Raw genomic sequence first — 22236 nt, 5'->3', positions numbered from 1 at the left:
ATCTGCTTTCCCCCAAAACGTCTGCCGCTTATTAGCGGCTTTCGCGAATGTGAAGAGCAGGGAAGTTTGTTTACCGTTTACAGACGTAGCATTATAACTAGTTCCCGCAGTCACCTGGCGAACAGTTTCCGCCAGCTAAATCCTGTATTCAGTCGCATAATGAACAGACTTATTCGAACAAAAATATCTGTCAACATTTGGAGGGTGTGTTAATAATTCGGGATAAAATGTTCAGAAATAAATATTTCTGCCCATTTTATAAGAAATTGTTTATTAGAGCATTTTTTTTTTCATTCATATATCCTAAGATTCCTATTGACAAGAAAAGAGCGAGATGCGCTCGTTCGACGAGCGCGTTCATTACGCGAGTTAGGCCGGGGCTTCTACGACGCGCCGTAAATGCTCGTTTTCGTTGAAAATTGTCATTGCGCCTGCAATGGCGCTGCTTTGTTTAAATGAGTACAGACACAAAAGTTCAAACGCAAAAAAACAAGACAATTTCTTTCATGGGTGTTAGGAGATGCTTTGTAGAAAGTTTCAGTCACAGGCGTTCAGCGGAACTTATCTTAATATGATTTTCAATGTTGCCAGAGCCGCCACTCGGCAATTCCACCCGAAGGAAGTGACGTCAAGGTGCACTTTTAACATTTACTGTGGCGCCACCGAACCCAGTGGTTGTTCGCGGAAACAAATTGTGCTTAGCAGCGGCGCTGACGTCACGAAAATGTGGTAGCTCCGCTTGATAGGTGGGTGGTGACGTCTAGGTGCCCTCCAGAGCTGGCGCTGACCGAGGCTGAAACTGCTGGTACAAAATCATTTCTAGTAAATGATTCCCATGACGTACTCGTGATTTCAGCTCATTTTCATGATTACTATGCCCGTAGACTTCCGTCAAGCAAAAAAACACCTAAGAATTTTGTCTTTGCCATTTTAATGCAGAATTTATTTGCAGGCAACGCACCGCAATAAAAGGGAGATAACTAGAAAGTTGTGGGCGAAGAAGAACATGACGACCTCGATACAAGGGCTTCAACGGATGATAGGTGGAAATGCATTTATGCGCAAGTTGCACCTAATGATTAGAGTACCTGTCTGGAAGTTATTAAAGCGAAAGCTTTACTGGCCTTGTCGAGCCAAGGTCATCGGCGCCGCAATTTGAACTTCAAGTGGAGGAGCGGTGGAGTTGTGGCAGTCACGTAACATACCACGTCACTGGCCGCCGCCTTGGCAGCTGTGGCCAAGTGACTAACGACGTGACTCGCCGTTTTCTGAAAAAAAAAGAAGCCGGCGCCGCTATCGCGGCATTCACATTACAGCTCTCGATATGGACGGAGCGAGTCGGCGGGAGCCGTCCACGTCGTCGGGACGATTTCGCTAAGCCCCGCTTAGCTGAGCTAAACTGGAACCATTTTTTTACAATCGCCCCTAATTAATATTCTGTTAATATATTTGGCCAATTTTTCTGCATTTGACATGTTCTTATGATGCCTTTATTTTTTTCTGTTAGCTGTTTTTGGAGTGCAGCCATGCGGCAGAATTCTTTAATGTATGAACAAAATAATTATTACATTAAATGTTCAGTCAACTAACCAATTAATCAACGAGTTAGTCAGGTAATCAATCAATCAATCGTTGAGAGGTAGAATGTGACGAGATACTGCGCTGTGTGGACTTCTCCTCGCAGTTCCCGCTCCGGGCCTTCCAGCCGGAGTACCTGTGGGAGCCAAACACGGTGAACCGGGTGAATGCCTACTTCGAAGAGATCGAAGACCGGGACATCGGGGTGGGACAGGAGTCCAGCGGGGCCGAGGCTCCGGGCATCCTGTATGACGCCACCGAAGTGCTGGACATCTCCATGGACCAGGACGAGCCACTGGCCTTCCGGCCCTTCGTGGGATGAACGACCGGCCCGCTGCTCATCGCAGGAACCTCGACAGCGGCATTATTTTCGTGTCCCGGAAACACTCTCCCGCGGCCTCTGCCCTATATACTCCTGCGCATTTCCAGAGGACAGGATTCATTTTCCCTATTGCGCAGTGTTTATCATTTGCATTTATATCGATATACGAGAATATCAGTAAAAAAGAACCTTTTTCACTATCGGTACACAGCAAATCACATTTCTGTTTATGAAGTTGCAGAATATAAGTATCTAGGCCTATAGATATCTAGTAACCCCTCTCGGACCAAGCATGTTGACTTTGTTTAGGCGAATGCTCTCCGAAGATTGTCTTATGACTGTATCTACGCCTCACGACGCTCCAAAAGGGTACGGTAACATTTTTCTTACGATGCTCGACCCAAATTAGAATGCGCGGTAATCGCCTAGGATCATTTTACAAAAAAACATTATATAAACATAAAAAGTGAGGTTGATATGCGACTCATATGGACGAGCACCAGTCAGTGACCTGCTTAAAAGAAGTGGTTTACCATCTACTTACAAAATAAATTGCGCATATCGGTTGAAATTTTTCTTTCGGCTACTTAAGAATTCTATTGCGAACACCTGCAATATGTTTACTTAATCGTCGCGGTATCATACTAGAAATCGCCATCCTTTGATATAAAATCTCGCGGGTTAATGCTTTTAAGTGCTTTTTCTTTTTTTTCTAAGGAACATCACTCACTGGAACAGTCTCACTGATAGTTGTGATCCTGAAGACATTGCATTTTTCTGAAAAGCATTTAAACTGTTGTTAATTAGCTTGCCACAGTATTTTCTTTGCTGAGCCTGTACGTATGCATTTTTCTTTCTTTTGCGTGCCTCTATTTTTGTATTTTGGAAGAGCTATATTCCTATCTTGTATGAAATTGCATTATTCATAAATTAATTAATAGACACATTAATTAGTGTGTTTCGACTGTCCTGATCGGTGACTCCTGGCGAACAATTGCTCATTTCTTGAGCAGTGAAATCTACGTAGCAATGTTGCGTTCACCCACCTCAAGGCAAATCGAGGAGAGAGTGCATATTACCGTGCCTGTAAACACTGTGTCGTAGAAACCACCGCACTCTTTGACAGATTTATACGAATCGGGTGGCCCAGCTGCTTGCTACGCTTGGTATCTCTCATGTATGACGTGCATTTTCGCCCACGCGAATGAAGTTGATTTCGAATGAAGTCGCATCCAGTCACTTTCTACAATGACGTTGTGGTTTACTCTTGTGGTTCGAAGGGGTTCAAACCGACTACACTGCATTCGAAGACTTAGTGTGCAGTCAGCTGTGCCTTAACATAGCATTAACAACTGTTAGGGAGCCGGCGGATACGAACCTTTTGTGAGCTGTCGTGTTAGTACCACAGCCTCTACTGGTCTCTTGTGTTCGGCCCTTGTTCCATACAATGCGGTGCCGGCGGTCATTGCGAAATCTACGAGCAGCAATGCCAAGCGCCCCGGAAAAAGTAAAAATAGCTGGAAGTTTCGCATTGCTCAGCCCGAAATGTGCGAAAACACAGTTTTCTGCAGGAGGAAATCACCGCCGCGTACCTGAAAGCACGATTGAGGTGTCCACTGACCCACAGAGCCACTTATGGGGGTCTTCAACTTTTTCATCGTCAATGACAATTTACCCAGTGTATACGCCGGCGTCCCATGCTCCAGTGCCGCGTTTCGGTAGCCATGCTGCCAACGCCAAGGCGTATTGCTCGATTGCCGTGTTTCTGCCACAAGGTTGTGCACCACAACGCATGCAGCGCACCTCTCTTCACTACCGCCTCATAGCTCAAAATGAGAATATTAGTGACAGTAGTATTAGTTGATGAAGGAGGTGATGTGCAATGCACAGCGTGAGAATTTGCTGCAGTTTAACGCGAGGCGCGTTTGGCTGTGACGAGTACCATGTGCTCTCGCGCAGTGGCCAGCGAAGCTGATCTGTTCCCGCCGCCACAGGGCCGAATCCCTGTCCCGGATATTTACTTGATTTTTACTTTTATTCGTTTCATTTGGTAAACGCCTACAAACGTCGCAAGATCTTGCTCAGGGTTTACCCATCTGAAAAGCGCTTTCGCTTACTAATAAGAAACATTCGCCCTGAAGGTGTATTTATAGATGCCAATGGCAGCTCGATTAGTGATAATGGCACTACTGCGCCTCGCAGGGAGAGGCTGCGGCCATGACCGATTGGTCTAAACGGTTAAAAAAAAAGCGAGTGGCCTAAAGGAGTGGCTAAGCGAAGCTAATCTGGTCGCGCAGTGGGGGGTTCAAATCACGCTCAAGGCTGTGTTTTTTTCTGCTCGCCTGTCCTCCTAGTCTTGAGACAACGACGCCCACGGAGAGTTTTGTTCCGTCATGGAGATTCTAATACACTAAAAGCTCTCTGGTACGTGCCAGTCTATCTGAGCAGGACAACAGTGACTGACGTAGCGCTTTGCTTTCAGAGTGCTGCTCTTCCCATGTAGGCAACCAAGTCCACATATCCGAATATACGAAGCTGTGTCTTGTGCATATGCTCATTGGCGACCGTAAACATGCTGGTTGAAAAACTTGGATATCTGCAGGTAGCGTCTGCTTTTCCAATGTGCCAGTAATACCCTCTAAGGACATTACTATGCCAAACAAGAAAGTAATGATGATGTTGATGATGATGCTAGATTTTTATGGCGCAAGGGCATCTGTGGCCAAGCAGCGCAATGGCACAAGTTATTTTCTTTTGCTCAAGGTGGGGTCAAAGGCCCATTTTTGAGCCATTTCACCCCGCATAAGGCGAGCACCTGACCGGGGGAAACCTTGTACCCATTGTACAACCGGTGAGCGCCGTAGGCACTGGGAAACGAACCCCGCACCTCCCGCATGCGAGGCGGATGCTCGAACCACTAGGCCACCGCTGCGGTACCACGCAAGAAAGACGTATCTGAATGAATATAAGCTTCCGCCGGTACCCACTGCATCGTCAGGGTTAGTGACACGTGCTTGCAGCTTGCACTTCGAGTGGGTTTATGGCCTCAAGTGGGATTATGACCTCGAGTTAGATTCAAACATCCATGGTGGCAATAAAATAGATCAGCTTCGCTTGCCGCTGCTGCCTATCACTCAGCCATCGGCTCAGAGTTTAATCCTAGTTGTTATACTGCCAGCTTAATTATAGCGCTGTGCTTTGGACGCCGTCGCTTTCAACAACTTTTTTCCGTGCCTTTCGCGCTGTCCTTTGCCAATAGTCGTCGTCATCAACATTCCTCTGCTTCCAAACGCCAAAACACGGGGGAACTTGGGCACAAAAAGCAGACGCCATCTGAGGGGCACGCCTTAGGCCACGCCGGGAGATTTTGTTACTTCACGTCGAGTAACCCCGGCATGGTGAGCCTCCGCGTCAGCTTCACCTCTGCCCTTCACACTTGAGCATACGAAGACTGGGCAGGACCCCGGTGGCGAAGCCAAGCGCTAGTGCAGTGCCCTGCTGGACTTTGTTTCGGTGTGCCGCATACTAACCCTCACCTAAACCTCTCACTTCTCAGCTCATACTAACGTTACCTCAACAAAACCTCCACTCCTAAGGACTCGGGCGATCATTGCTAATAATGATTGGTTAGTGAATGCATGTCCAGCTTTCCAGGGCAAAAAATTTTGAAAATTTTAAAACTGCAAAAAAAAACTAAGACGCTGTTATGGAAATATCGAAGATAATGGTCCATTATTCTGATATGTAGCAAAATCTTTCTTTTACAGTGTTTCCATTGATCGGATCGAACAGTTAAGGCTGCCACAGAAAACCAGTGGGGAACGCTTTTGAGGATATCAAAAACGTGAATAAACAAATATACAAGACTGCCGTCGGATGATCTGCGGCTGTATTGATTGTTATAGTGAAATCTTACATTATATGAAAAAATTGCGTTCATAAACGGTTTCTCGTTCAAAAACGCTTTTGTCCAGCATTGCTGCATTTGTACGAATGATTTGAATTAACAGAGCCACCTAACAAGCACTGAGAATTTCACACGGAACGGCGATTGATTTGAACCTGTGCAGCAGGACAGCAAATAACTCAAAATGTCATTGGGTTGAATGAATTCAGTTCGTTCACTCAAACCGCTCACGAAATCTGAGCCAGCCTGCTGTGACGTTTTCTGCCCACCAAGTGCATTGATCGCAGGTAGGTTTTTTTCTTTTCTACGGCTGCGCACCCAATGGTGCATAAAGTGTCTTGTTGGCCGCATATCTGTGGCAAGAGCAAATATAAAAAAACAATACTTATTCAATTACATTTTCTTATTATCACCCTCTCCGCCAAGTAAGCTGAGGTTTAAAGTAGGCATGGTGGTCTTTGAGCCATTGACTAAATCGAATAATTGGAATAAAATCGGTAATTATTCTTCTCACGCTTTTCACGAGTTAAGGGCCAAGAAACACCACTTATTTCACCAGGGCTAGTGTCATCTTGCGGAAACGAGCTCATTTTCATTGAAAAATAATATGAAGCGAGTTTTAAGAAGCCTGCTTTGTGAAACATATTAGCATCAGGGTGCAGCACATGTGACTTACACGGACGATGCAATGCATACCGGAAGAAACTTAGAAATGTATCTGTTAACGAGGATAGTAGTTTCTACGACGCAGTTGTTGCAGCGGTAATGTCCACAATTTTAACGATTTGCCTTGAGGATGTTAAGCGCAACATTGCTACCTAGGCATCACAGCGCGAGAAATAAATTGTCGCCAGGAGTCACCGATCAACACAGTTATAAGGCGTTTATTTATTAATTTTATTTATGCATTTACGAATACCGCGATGTTGATACAAGATTTTAGAAGGTGAGAACATAGCTCTCTCAAAATGAACGAATGCAGGCACGCACAAAAAAAAAACAAATGCATATGTACCCGTTCAGAATAGAGAATAACGCGGCATGCTAATTAACAGCAGTTTAAATCCTCTTCAGATAAGTTCAATATGTCCTGCATCACAACTTGATCAGTGAGGCTGTTTCAGTGGGTAGTGATGGTCCTTACAAGAAAATGATACTACTTAATAACATTAACCCGCGTGATTAATGATGCCATTTCAAGGGAATGGCGATTTCTACTATGATACCTGGAGGAATAAGTAAAGATATCGGAAGAGCTCATGTTAGAATTTTTATCAATTAGCCAAAAGAAAAATCTCAACCAACATGCACGATTTATTTTGGAAGCAGACGGTTAGCCACTTTTGTTTTAAGCAGATCACTGACTGGTGTTTGTCCATATGAGTTGTATATAGTAAAATACGCTGCTTATTTCTGAACTATTTCCAGTAAGTGTTTTTCGTAAAATGAAAGACGTTATTAGATATCCATAAGTCTAGGTAGCTATAGTCTCTAACTTCGTGAGGGAAAACATTATTAGCTGCAAACCGATACTGAAAATGGTAATTTTTGGCTGTTATTTTCAAATATAGATATCAAAGCAAATGATACAAAACAACTTCACCAGAGCGAGAAATAAATCCGAGCCTCCGGAAATGCGGAATAGTAGGAGCAGTAGCAGCGGGAAAATGTTTTCGGGACACGAAAACAATGTCGCTGTCGAGGTTCTTGCGACGAGCACCCGGATGGTCGTCCACCCCATGTCGGGGCAAAGGCCAGTGGTCCGTGCTGGGCCATGGAGTTGACCGGCGCCTCGGTGGCGTGGTACAGGACACACGGGATTTCTACACCACTGGACTGCGCTTCCACCATGATGTCCCGGTCCGCCAGCTCTTCGAGGTAGGCATTCACCCGGTTCACCGTGTTTGGCTCGCACAGGTACTCCGGCTGGAAGGCCCGGAGCGGTAAACTGCAACGACAAAATCCACACAGCGCAATATCTCTTCCCATTCTACCTTTCATCGATTGATTGATTGATTGATTGATTACCCGACTAACTCGTTGATTAGTTGGTTACTTAATAGTAATTGTAATAATTAATTTGTTTACGCACTTAATATATTAGAGAACCTGCCACCTTCTCCTCTACCCCTAGATACTTTCTTGCGCAATGCCTTCAAACCACAAGCTTTGCGCCAGCGAAAATACGCTCTATTTTCTCCGAGTCCGCAACCTCTCCCTCGTGTTCTTACTCGGAAGGAGGAGGTATCAGTGCGCTGCAATCGGCAAGGATGGCTCCGACAATTCCTCTTGCGTCATCAGACGGCGTTGCAAACTTTTGCGAGCGGCTGTCAGGTGGACTATCTTGGCTTTTAAAGGGACCTGTGTGATGCGCTGCCACGGTTTCTTCGGGAATTATATTCTTCAGAGAGGTCAGCCTGCGGTGAAGCGGCGACTCTAGCTACGAAAAGTGGGCCAAGGGCGATCGCTACACCGGCAGCCGTTGCGTCTATGTGAGCGAAAATGACCTTCACTCTTCTAGCTTCCTCCACAATTCGGTTCCCCCTTTCTCATTATGCTACAGCATATCGCGGGAGACAAAGAGAAATGTGCCCCTTCCCGCGTGGTAGTTTAATATTTATGATTACTTGTCACTTCGCTTTGCGTAGTTCAGACAAAGTAAGCAGTGCCGTAGTCTTCCTTCCGTCACATTAGCTTAAAGAGGCTAACATTGTTCCCAAAATAACCGACTAAAAGAACTATTCGATATGTAAGGAAATAAAGCAGACAAATATAGCCCCCTTTGTTAGCATTATCAGCGTTATTCTTCTATAGTTTTACTAGCCTGTATTGAAGTGAGCATTTCTGATGTCTTGTGAATGCCAGTAATCACCGTATACAAGAGACTGTGCGTGAAGCTAGAACACAATACTTATTATAATTTCACGTTCTAAATCCCCACCTCCCAGCTTAAACATATTCATAATGGAAAAGTCCCCATTAAGAAATTAATGCCCTGCCCTTCTCGCTACAGCGCGAGGAGGCGTCGGCTTAGAAGAAGAAAGAGCGGAAGAGATAAGCAAGAGAGAAGTTGAGGCCTTGGTGACACTTGATGTTGCTAAAGCCTATGCAGCGTTTAACACACGGTCCTTATTAACAATCTTGCTCAGCTACATCCACCACACTACATCTATGCTTGGATTTGTAAATTTTTAAAAGATATATTTTTCTTCTGTACAGACGGATCTTTCTGTTCTAATACCTATATTCAATCAAGAGGGGTGCCGCAAGGATCTGTTCTGTCTCCACTGCTTTTCAACATATTGGTTCGGGACGTACCCATTCATCCAAACATTGCAGTTTCTGTATTCGCAGATGATATAGTTTTTTTCGTATCAGCAAAGGATATTCATGCACTATACGAGTGTTTGCAGGCATACCTGAATGCTATTGATGTCTGGTTGAACCAAATTAATTTATCACTTAATGTCGGGAAATGTGGCGTGCTGGTATTTCCGCCCGACACTCGTTTGTACATCTCGCTGGTATACCGCTCCACTCCGATTCCGCAGGTGGAGTCGGTTAAATACCTAGGCGTTACTTATGATCAAAGCTTGGACTGGCGACAACATTTTAAGAATAATGTTATTAAAGGGAAACGTGCTCTGGGCCGGTTGACACACTTTGGCAATAAAAAGTTTGGCATGCGTCGTGACACGTTACTGTTGCTCTATAACACCTGGACTCCATGTACGCGAAAACTCACGCGAATGCGACGGCGGCGGCGACGGCTGGCGTTCGCTCCGTCGCTTGTGGGCAACCTCCATGCAAGCGAAGGCGGCAGGCGACGCGAACCCGCGACGTGCACAGCGGACTCCGTGCTTTGCGCACTAAAGCTTAGAAACACGCCCGTAACCTGTTCAGTACCTTAAAATTTTGTGAGTGTGCCTCACAGTCAGGGCCAAAGGAATATTTCCTCTACGGTAGCGCTGTACCTGCAGTGGAGATAGCCAAAGGCGTGGCTTGCGGAGACGAAGTCACATCACGGGTTCACGGGGGAGGTGTGCTTTCGTTCGGTGCCTGTGCACTCCGGATTAGCAAAAACACTCCCATAAACTGTCACCGCAGTTTTATTGTAAGTGAGCAAACTATAATTTAGCAGTGAGAATGCGCGCCGCGAGTGTTTCTGCACAGTTGGAGCGCAGCGGCACGGTGGATCGAGCGCCGGTACGCGCGGCTCGACACGCATCTCTCCCTGCAGTACGCCCGCTTGCGTAGCCCGCTCCAAATGCTGTTAGCCCTCCGCACCCAACAAGTAGATTGTTTTAATTATTTAAATCATGCGGGTCTGCCTCTCAGCTACAAAACCAAATATTTTATCGAAGGTGGCGACGACCAAGACGACGGGCGGGTTTCGTGAGATGTGCCCGTGAGAAACCGTAGACAAACTGGAAACGGCTTTGGGAGGCTCTGGTTGGCCAGTCGCGTGGGGGACTTCCGGGCGACGAGCGAATTTTTCTGTGGGTGCAGATCCGAGCGACACGGCAAGCGAGACACATTTTGCTTCGCGCGACGGCGTCGCTCGTCGCTTGCCGCCGTCGCCTTCGCGTTCGCGTGAGTTTTCGCGTACATGGAGTCCAGGCTTAAGGCTTATATGAGACCGATTCTGGAATTTTGTTGTGTCTTGTTCTCTAGTAGCGCAAACTACAAGCTGCAATCATTAGCTTTACTGGAAAGGCGTGCCCTACAGCTATGCCTCGGGCTCCCAAAATCAGCTTCAGACGCTGTCCTTTATATGGAAGCCCGTATCCCCGATCTCTTTTCTCGCTTCCAACTTCTAACAGTGGGTACTTTCATCAGGTCCTTTCATCAGGTCCATTGACCCGGCTCCCGGCGTTCGCAGCCCCATTTTTCTATCCCAGCCAGACCTGTTTTTCTCTAATCATTGGCCACGCTATCAGCTTCCGCAAGTTAGGTTCACGCAGAATCTGTTAGCCACGCTTCAGGTTAATCTGATCTCATTGCAACAAGTTGCTAATACGCAGGCTGACGCCGTCTGCTATTATGACCATATTTTCCCGTCCCATGCGAAACATATGCCCGCAAATATTCTAAATGGTCTCCTTTCTGAACACCTACAGAATTTTCCTCTTCATACTGTTATCTCCACTGATGCCTCCGGCAGCTGTGCGAAGGCGGCGGTTGGGATATATTAGCAGGAGCTGGCTCGGAGCAGTTCCGTTCGTATCCCAAATTATACTCCTATATTATTCGCAGAGTTTCTGGCCATTGGTTTGGCTCTTCTCAAACTTCCTAGGCATGTAGCACGGATTTTTATTCTTGCAGACTGCCTTTCAGTTCTAGTCTCTCTGCGAAATTCGGGAAAATCTTTATTGAATCGTTCGCTTAGGTTTTTTGTTCCGCGCACAGTGCGTGAGATCCGCTTTGTCTGGGTACCTGCCCATTCGGGCGTCTATTTTAACGAGGTGGCTTATTTATTGGCAAGGTAAGCTCTCAGCGCTCCCGTAATTTATCCCGTCCCTCACCTCATTCTGTTAGAAACTACACGTTTCCAGCGCTTCCAAAATATTTCAGCCAATCTGAGTGACCCATTGCTCAATAACGTGGATTTTAGCCACTTAAAGATCCCATGGAATAATCAGTGGTGTAAATCAAGGCTTTGTGATGTGACAATGACGCTTCTGCGATGCAGAATCCTTCACTTAAATTTGTACTTATGGAGATGTGGGTTCGCTGCAACAAACCTTTGTGTATCATGTGGGCAAGTTGAAACAAAAGATCATTTTCTTCTCTCTTGCCGGCAGTTCGCAGTTCAGAGAAAACAGTATTTGGAGGTTCCTCTTTCGCGGTTAGGACTCCCATTGTCTCTTCCAGTTATTCTTTCGTTCGGTGGGAGCGCAAAGGGATTCCCGTTAAGCAGTGTCTGCGGCTACCTTCATGGTTACACAAGGGCAATTGATCGATTACCTTCTTAGCTGTCTACAAAATTTTGTCGAATGCCCAAAAATGCTCGATTCTATTCCTGGTAATACATATTTCTGTAATTCATTTGACTTTTTCATTTTTTATCTTGATTTAGTCTTCTCACGGCTATTTTTCCCCGTGCCAATTCCTCATTGGGATTATCTACCCAACCTTGGCCAATCCCCCTGCGTGGGCATGTGCCATGCTTACTGAGAAGAAGAAGATGAAGAAGAAGAGGAAGAAGAAGAAGGAAAAGAAGAAGAAGAAGAAGAAGAAGAAGAAGAAGAAGAAGAAGAAGAAGAAGAAGAAGAAGAAGAAGAAGAAGAAGAAGAAGAAGAAGAAGAAGAAGAAGAAGAAGAAGAAGAAGAAGAAGAAGAAGAAGAAGAAGAAGAAGAAGAAGAAGAAGAAGAAGAAGAAGAAGAAGAAGAAGAAGAAGAAGGAAAGCTGGCCATGGCGAACCAAGCGGCGACACCGGAACCTACCAGCTCGCCCTACCAAACTCTGCGCACCGTAGTCCTCGCGGGACTCGGCAGCGTTCTGAAGACCAAGAACTCCAGGCGGCGACTCCTGTTCCTGAGCTGCGTGCTTGTGATCTCAGCCGCGGACTTCGTAGCCATCGCATCACTGGCCGTCTATTTAAGCAAACTCTGGAGCACACAACGCGGTTCCCTCGACGCTGAGGGTAATTCCTTCTGTTGCCCAGATGAAGCTGAGGATGTAGCTCGATTCGTGAACGCCACCATAAATCCTTGCCGGAATTTCTTCGCTCACGTGTGCTCCGACGTCATCAAGCACAGCCTCTGGAGGCACCTCGAGAGACGGGAAGAACTTGCGAAGATCATGGTCACAGGGTTCTTGCCCAAGGCATTGAAGAAAGTCGAAGCCGCAATGTTCATCATCGCTTACTACCAGTCGTGTCTGAAGGCGATACCAAACCGCGATATTTTCCTCTACTCCATAGCCACTAAGCTGGCTGCGAACAACAGGGATCTTCTTAGGAGACCTAACACTACAAACGTCTTAATTTACGCCGCAACAGCATCTGTGAAGTACAAGCTTCCGTCAATCCTTGGCATCATTTACCACCCATTGATACCTCGTATTTTCATGAGGGTAAAAGATCGATGCCGCAATGACACATTGTCTTCGCATCTTATGCCAGATAGTCTTAATGCTTTGAAGAATGAGTTTGATGCCAAGATAACTCTGGAAGAACTTTCAGAAACTCACGCAAAAGTATGTAGAAAACTTCGCAATCTTAGCGACGCGGAAACACAATACTCTACTACATAAAAACGCGACGTCTTTGATCGCGATGTCTGGGATATAAAAGACTTGCGAGCCGCTCTTGTTGCGATCGGGTTCTCTGTTGGAAAAGAACTGGAAATTAACGTTGCAGGCGGCAGAAAGATCCGGGTCATGCACGACTTGTTCTCCACGGACGTTTACGGCGGCATAGACGTCGTCAAGGCTGCTTACTTACTCTGGCTCAGCGTTGCTAGTATCGCGGAACAGTTCTACGCTTCCTACGATGGTTCATGGCCACAGGTGTTTCAAATCTGCAACGACAGCGTGGAGACAATCAGCGAAATTTGGGATCTCTTTACGGCGAAAATTCTGACGACGCCACAGAAAGACGAGCAGGCAATTGTGACATTCGCCGCTGTGAAGGACGCTGTCTTCTGGGACTGTCGCCGCAGCTGGTTATTCGAGGGTGAAGACGCTGCAAGGCTGGAGAGCTATTTTAAGGAATTCGCTCTTCTGACTCCCACAGCGTCGAGTACAATACCAGTTGCGCTTCTAAATCCAAAGCTGGACTTCGCTGAAAACCTGTTGCGAGGCCGATAGTATAACTTTGAGGCCTTTAGGGCGCGTCTCTGGGGCCTGCACGCTGCACAAGTGTTTGACACTGGTATCATTCCTGTCGTCGGTGGCCGATACTTCCTGCTGCCGGCTTTCTTCTACGATGCCATTCGTCCCAGCTCACCTTCCTCGCAGCTGGCCAACATGGCTGCCCTAGGCTGGCTTGTGGCGGAAAGCATGTGGTCTGTGGTACTCTACGGCATACCGTGGAATTCAAAAACTGGATCCAACCTCGAGAGACTACGAGCTTGTTTCGTCAGGACCTACTTGGGCAGTGATAGGAATCCCAAGTTGACGAACGCCACTGTGGCCACGTCTCTTGCCTTGACCTCCCTTCTTAGTGGTTTTCACTGTCCCGATTGGAACGTTACTCGAACTGTGTTTAGCACACTTCAGATGTCACACGGGCAGCTTTTCTACACTATGGCTACCTATCTGCGTTGCCCGGCAGTAGAGTATCCAGAAATTGTGGGTTATGTTAACTTGCCCCTGATGTACGCTGATGATTTCGCAAACGTGTTCGATTGCTCACTGGAGTCACCCATGACAAAGCCTGAACTTTATTCTATTCGTGCTAAATTAACGTAATCAAGGACGTATTCACATGAGCACTTTTTGTATTTTGCTGAAGTCATGTCTGCTAACTTGAGGAGTGAAGCCCGTGAGACCTCTTCTCCCGCTATTTTATTCTAAAATTTTTCAGGTGAATTTAGAATTTGATGCGTTCTCCTGTTTCCTGTATTGCTATTATACTAGCCTACCCAGGGCAGAACTTCTCTGAGGTCGGCCATAATAAACTACGTCTTTACTTTTGTGTCTAGAGTCTGCTTCGCCTGAGGAATGTGACATGAGATCTGCATCTTTAAAACTCTACCGGAGGACAATACTCCGTACGTTTGAGCTCATTATCAGTACTTCCTTTGAATAGAGATGTTTCCAAACAAGTGGCACATAACAAAACTTGTCTTTCTGTTGAAATAAACCTTTAATTGTTTTCAAAGGTATATTACTTGGTTCATTACAGTGACGTAAAAATTATTTGTAAGGATTGCCAGCAGTCGTACAGAGGAAAAAACTTCTCGCAAAAGAATTAGAGGCACGCGGGCCCCCTGGTGTCTGTACTATCCCAGTCTGTGTATATGCTCTTGTGATGTTGGGCAATGACGTATATGGCCCGGCTGGCGGCGGCATTCTGCCTGGCCAGGTCCGTGGACAGCAGTGAGGTCTACGCCGGGCAGGACAGGAGAATGCGGGTACGGGTGACCTTGGGGTGGGAGCACAATATCCTTACGGTGTATGCAGCGTTCGCGTGTGGAGGCGATGCCAGATTGACTGTTCTTTGGTAAGGAGGGATGGTCGGGGCGGTGGGTAGAATGAGGCGCCCAGCGGCAGAGTTGTGGTGAAATCAGCCATGGAGCGCATACGTTCCTTCGAGAAATCCCTCGCGAGGTCCGCCAGTGCCCAGTTTCTAGACACTCAGGCTAAGGAGTCGGCAGCCTGGTTGCCCCGATTTCCCGAGGGCGCAGGCACATAAATGCGCACAGCGCGTAGGGGAAGTGGGGGGGGGGGGGCATGTGCAATACGCATTGTGCCGGCGGCAGAATCCAGCTCCGGCATAGATTAAAATGGCGGTGTTTGAGTCAATAATGATGCAACTGGCATCTGAGCATGCCAGAACAGTTACTATTCGCAATGTACGTAGATCGTATCGCCACTTGGCGATGAGAGCGAGAAATGCTAGGAAGAGGGTATTGCGGGCGATCGAACGGCAGCATAAGCGCATTTCTCGCTTGGTCAGAGGCGCATACGCGTTCATTCTGTTTCCATGGGCGTCCATGTGTCCATTCTGTTGGGAGTGGTACTTCTTCCCAGTTTCGATTATAAAGGTTCGTTACTTCCTGGAATGATTTATAGTGTAGATTTCTGAGAGCCGCAGGCGTAATCTGGTCTTCGCCCGGCGCAGATTTCCTGAGCTATTGAAGTGTTGTCGGCACTTATGTTGTCGGTAGAGCAGCGTCTAATCGACCATTTAGTTCTCCTGCATAGTGCGGAGGGGTTGAGGTCGTCGTGTGCTGGCGCGCATATGCTTTATTGTAGCTATTAGGGTATCTGCGTCCCGTCTGTGTTGATGTGTTGTCCGGCTGTTATGATGCATGTGTATGTCTTGCTCTGCGGGGGGAAATGCTACTGTATGGCCTGCTCGTGCCACCCCCCCCCCCCCCCACCGCCACCATATACGGGCCGATTTACTTTCGGCTACTAGGCTGTGTTCCGGTGTGACGCCAGCGGTGGGGATGGGCTGGCCGGGGAAGACCCTCTGGGGATGCGAAACCCCATTGAAGTAGCATTGCCTTCCAGGCGACTGTGAGGGCCAATCGCGCTCGTGTGGTCCAATGCCTGAGCGCAGACAAGCCTGGGGACACACCCAGGCTCGACCCACGAAAGCCGGCACGGAAGGCACGTGTCAAAGTTCAAAACGTTTTCTTATACATGCTACTCGCCTCCACACGCGGGGGCATGCACGTCTGGCGACCGACGCGCCGGTTTCTGGCTACGGAGAGGCCAGGTCCGCGCACTGCAGCCTGGCTCCTCGGAAGCGATGTCCTCGGGGAGGCAGCCTCACGGCTGACCGCGGGGAAATTGGGGCCACTGCGGGACGCCGAAGTAGGAGAGCCTAGGACGACCAGTGCAAAAACCGCCGATGTTCTGGAGCACCGGCGGAGCAGGCCCGGGTCATCACACCCTAAGCCACGTTCTCGGTTTGTGGCCCGGTCAGCCCAGTCTGGAACACTCCCTCCTCAGTAGGCGTGGAGCAAGCTAGGGAGAAAATAAGTACATGGTTGGTTGGTTGGAAGCACAGGTGGATCCCCCCGGAGGTGTTAGGTCATAGCGCCGAGGGCAGGAGTGCCGATAGGCTGACGACCTAAGCTTCTACTGGCCGGATCACGCCACATATCCTTCCGGTGTCTGAAACGCAAAAAGCACTCGACGGTTAGTAGCTGTCACGTCCGAAACAAACCCTTAAAGTCGTGTAGAAGCTCGAGGTAGCTGACCCCGAGTTAGGTTTACCCGTCTCCGGTGGTCAGAGCCCGTTACGTTTGTGGGTGGTCGGGCATCCCGTGAGCGGGGCCACACCATTGCCCAATCTTAACGCTACGTCTCAGAGGAGATAAGAGGATTCTCCCTGGGCCAGCTCCCCGGCTGTGGGTCACTATGTAGCTTTTTACCCTCCCCCAATTATATCCCATTTTCTCCACTTACTGGTGGTACAATTATATAACTGTCTTCGGGCCTCCTCATTTATCTTCAGTTTGGATTAAGCCAGTTGTACGCTAGTGATGCAGGCAGGGGCTTACTATTTTTCAATCTTTTTAGTTTGTCCCAACCTAACGGATGTTTGTCTTGTTCTGGGTGGGGTCTAGAAGGTGGTGCAGTAAATAGTATGCACGACTTGTGGCGAGGTTCCCACTTAGCCCTTCACATATTCGAATTCAGTTCTGCTGGCAAAGTTGGTCTCCATGTTCTTCGATTTGCTTTGGCTTGATTTATGATGTTTAACGCCTCAAAACGACTCAGGCTATGAGGGACACCATAGTGGAGGGCTCAAGATAATTTCGGCCACCTGGAGATCTTTAACGTGCACTGATATTGTATAGTACACAGGCCTGTATAATTTCGTCTGCATCGAAATAAGAACGCTACTGTCGGGATCCAACCCGCGTCTTACAGGGCCACCAGCCGAGTGCCATTACCACTGATTAACCGCAACGGCATTTTTATAATAAAAGAAGCCATGGAAGAGAGGTGGGGGGGGGGCAGCTTTTGACAGTCTGACATGCATGAAGTTTTTTTTTTGCTGAAGAAGAAAAAACTCGTCTTTGTTGGTTTTATGAGGTTTAGAGTCCTGAAGCCATAGTGGAGGGATCCGAATAATTTCGATCACCTGCGGTTCTATAACATGCACTGCTGTTGCACAATGCATGTGCCTTATCATTTCAGCTGCATCAAATTCAACCAGTGTGGCTGAGAACGAACCGCGTCTTTTTAGTCAGCAGCTGAGCACTGTAACCACCAAGCCACCGCAGCGGCTCGTTCTTCACATTGCGTGGCCAGATCACAAATCTTCTGTTAATGTTTGCGTTGGTGCGTCTTTGTGGCATATCGTTTAGTTAACCAGAGGTGGGCATCACGCAGGCGCACCATTCTGGCATCTGGCATCAGCACCTCTTTCTGTCTATCACAGCTCTGCGTATTAGTCACCTTGTCCTGAAAGAGTTGCCTCACCCATGGCCTTAATTCTGACAAGGGTTGTTGAGACTCAAGAAACCGGAGGGCCGGGACCACAGGTTTAGTAGGAACCAGAGTCAGGCAAAGCGGTCGCGACGCAGCCTAGGATAGATTATGATGATGATGGCAATGATGATAATGTGTGACCTCAGTCTTGATCTCACATACCCACGGCGGGGGATTGGCCAGGGTGCATTGCGGATGGAAACGCACTCATGGGTAAGGAGTTGGAGCAATTGAATAATTTTGCCTCCCAGACTGAAATTTGGATAAAGAATGGAGGAGAAAACGGAAATGATAAAGCCGTGAATTCTCATTTTAGGAGAGGTATCTATCTGACACATTTGTACAGTCTTTAATATAATTGCACACTGGTTTGCAGGCATATACCTTGGCGCTTGCCCCGAAGGAGAGGAGAATCGGAATAGATAGAGGAAGCCCTAGTCGAGTGAGAGGAATCTCTAAGTAAGTTCTACGGAGAGAAGCGAATCGCCGGCAAAAGAGGAAAAAGGAATCTATGAACAAACTTTCGCCCCAAGGCTCACAAAGGTTGGTATAATATGGCCCCGATCGACGTAGAGATTTAGTCGCGCTATTCTACAGCGCAAGAGGGTCATGGACACCTCACATTGCCTTGCAATTCACATCCGCACACTCCAATGAAATGCCAGGTGTTGAAAATCTGCTGCAGAAAGAAGAGGGTTACATTGCTCACGTAGTGGAGACGCTGGAATCGTTGAAAGCGTGCTGCAAACAAGAACACAGTATTTCAGAAGAAAGGGAAAATATGCCGTGCAAGGAAGAGCTTTGATAAAAAACCAGCCTTCTCATTAGAAGCACTGCCACAGTTCCCTAAGACCCAGTGAAGGCGTACCTCTGTAATATGTGGTGGATTAAAAAGTGAAGAGAACGGCTCAAAGGAGTATCCCCAGATTTTTTCCAGCGGTGCAAGACGGAAAGGCTGTCTGAAAGTATAATAACCTGATAGATATTGCAGAGAATCCCCATTAAGGCCAACTTAATAGCCCGAAACTTAGAGACAAAAATAGGGCAAAAATAGGGGTATAGTCAGATGCCCGAAATGAATAACTTCAATCAAGATCCTTTGAATAAATACCAATGGCTGCCTTTTCATTTTGCTGGGAGGCGTCCGTAGAAACGGCAATATGGTTAGGAAAATTAACTATATACTACTCAATGAACCCTTTTAATACATTGGAAGGCGGATTCTTAGCATTACAGGGAAAGTGTCGTCAAAGGAGACTACAGTATCAGCCCGCCGGTGGTTAACTGGTAATAAAGCATTTATCGATACAGAAATTGTTGACAGGAGAGAATTAGTGAACACAACCTGAGGAAGTTCATGCCTAGGCCAGAAAATACCAAAGAAGAGAGTTCGGTTCGTTGTAAATATGAGGTTAGCCAATCCAGGAACAGGCTCCAAAGACCTTAAAAATGTCCGCAGAGTAAGAAGCTGAACCCGCGAATTTCGATCAGGTATCCATGCTTCCAAGTACAGCGCAGCATTAGTCACTGATTTAGGCAGACCTAAGGCAAAGCGCAGAGCGCTTCGCTTCATAACAAAACGTGTTATTTTCACGGACCCTCTTCCTCTTTTCCGTCGATTTGCAGCGAACAGGAAGCAGGAAGTGGAGGGAGCCGGCATGACTCATATGACACTGCTACCCTCCCTCAAGGCGCGTCGCCTCGATGCGCAGAAAGGCACAACGAAAACACCCTAGCGTGTGCTGAGTGCCAAGAGTTAGAAGACGTGCTCCTAGCAGACAGAGTACGCGTGGAGGCGAACCACGTGAACGACTTCTGAGTGGTGAGGCAGTCGCCCAGATTGTTGCGCAACAACGGGCAGAACCTCGAAATTCAAATCGCCTGCGCGGAGAACCACTTCGTACTGTCCAAAGCAAAGTTTCAAAATCTGCTCTTCAAGACTGCGGCGTCGAACTGGATTCCACACGAAATCTCGATCACCAGGGTGTAAATGAACGTGAAGTTGGCCTAGGTTGTAACGGCGTGCATCAGTGCGGTGGCGTGCTTGGATGCGAAGTCGTGTCAGCTGTCGAACTTCTTCAAACGCTGTGCGACGGGTGAGCATCGGCTGGTGGGGCAGCATAGCGTCGAGCATGGTGGTCACTTTCCGGCCATGCACCAGGAGAAACTGTGCAAATCCTGTGGTTTGCTGAATCACTGTGTTGTACGCAAGAGTAACGTATGGTTGCACTTCATCCCGGGGTTTGTCCTCGATAGCCACATATATAGAGAGCATGTCAGCCTAAATCTTGTCAAAGCACTCGGAGAAACCGTTTCTTGGCGGGTGGTACGCGATAGTTTTTAAGGTACACGGTGTGGCTTAAGTCGAGATTCTCTAACACAAATTGGGACATGAATGCGGCAGCACGAATAATGATAAGGACCTCTGGACTACCGCGTCAGAGAACGATTCAGTCGACGAATAACTTATCCACATCCGCATCTGCTGAAGGGAAAGATCGCAGTTAGGCATAGAGCGTGAGGTATTCCGTCGCAACAGCGATCGATCGGTTCCTTAACAACGACGTAGGCAGAAGTCCGAGTAGATGCATACCGATATGCTGGAAAGGAGGGAAAGGTGCCATAATGACGTGGAGAATTATCGCAGGCTTCACGGGTGGAGTCTTCCGCCTTTACACTGGCGGCAGGTACTCGTGTAAAGACGAACGGTCTTACAGCAGATAAATATTTGATTTCTCAGGTAGAAACTTTGCCTATTCCAGGTCTTCTTGATAAGCGTATACACTAGAGTCTGGCACCCATGGATGAGAGCCACCCGTAAATCAGCACACGCTACGCTCAGTCTCCATCGCCGAATAGCAGTGCGCTCTGGCGGCGTTTGTGCTCATAAATCCCAGCAGCCTTTGCGCTTTACCCGGGTAGTATACCAGGCAGAACTTCATCGTCTAACCCTAAGACAGAAGGACCCTCATGAAGCAATCAATCATGGTGCCATACCGCCTAACATATGTTGCCCGTCGTGGACAAAAACTGTGCTTAATGAGAGTGCTCAACGCATTTCTGATGTCTTGAGGTTGCCACTAATTACCATACATAACAGACTGTGCGAGAAGCAAGAACAGAATACTTATTATAATTTCATGTTCTAAATCCCCACCTCCCAGCTTAAGCATATTCGTAATGGGAAAGTCCCCCATCAAGAAATAAATGCCCCGCCGGTCTCGCTACAGCGCGAGGAGGCGTCGGCTTAGAAGAAGAAAGAGCGGAAGACAAAAGCTGCCATGGCGAACCAAGCAGTGACACCGGAACCTATCAGCTCTCCCTACCAGACTCTGCGCACCGTAGTCCTCTCGGGACTGAGCAGCATTCTGACGACCAAGAACTCCAGTCGGCGACTGCTGTTTTTGAGCGGCGTGCTTGTGATCTCAGCCGTACTCTTCGTAGCCATCGCATCACTCGCCGTCTACTTCAGCAAACGCTGGAGCACACAACGCGGTTTCGTCGACGCTGAGGGTAATTCCTTCTGTTGCCCAGAGGACGCTGAGGATGTAGCTCGATTCGTGAACGCCACCATAAATCCTTGCCGGAATTTCTTCGCTCACGTGTGCACTGACGTCATCAAGCACGGCCTCTGGAGGCACCTCGAGAGACGGGAAGAACTTGCGAAGATCATGGTCACAGGGTTCTTGCCCAAGGCACTGCAGAAAGTCAATGCCACGGGGTTCATCATTGCTTACTACCAGTCATGCCTGAAGGCCATACCAAACCGCGATATTTTCCTTTACTCCATAGCCACTAAGCTGGCGACGAACCACAGGGATCTTCTTATGAGACCTAACACCACAAGCGCTTTAATATACGCCGCAACAGCATCTGTGAAGTACAGGCTTCCTTCAATCCTTGACATCATTTACTACCCTTTGATACCTCGTATTTTCATGAAGGCAGAAGATCGATGCCGCACTGACACCTTCTCTTGGCATCTTGCATCATTTTGTTTGAAAGCTTTGAAGGATAAGTTTGACGCCAAGATAACTCTGGAAGAACTATCAGGAATGCACGCAAAAATATGCAAAAAATTTGGGACTCTTAGCTACACGGAGACACAATACTCGGCCGCACGAGAAAGCGACGCCTTCGATCGCGATGTCTGGGATTTAAAAGACTTGAGAGCCGCTCTTGTTGCGATCGGCTTCTCTGCTACAAAAGAACTGGAAATTCACATTGCAGGCGGCAGCAAGATTAGAGCCATGCACGACTTGTTCTCCACAGCCGAGTACAGTGGCACAGACGTCGTCAAGGGCGCGTA

The sequence above is a fragment of the Amblyomma americanum genome, chromosome 10, assembly GCF_052857255.1.
Source record: "Amblyomma americanum isolate KBUSLIRL-KWMA chromosome 10, ASM5285725v1, whole genome shotgun sequence".
NCBI classification, from domain to species: domain Eukaryota; kingdom Metazoa; phylum Arthropoda; class Arachnida; order Ixodida; family Ixodidae; genus Amblyomma; species Amblyomma americanum.
This window is presented reverse-complemented; position numbering follows the sequence as displayed.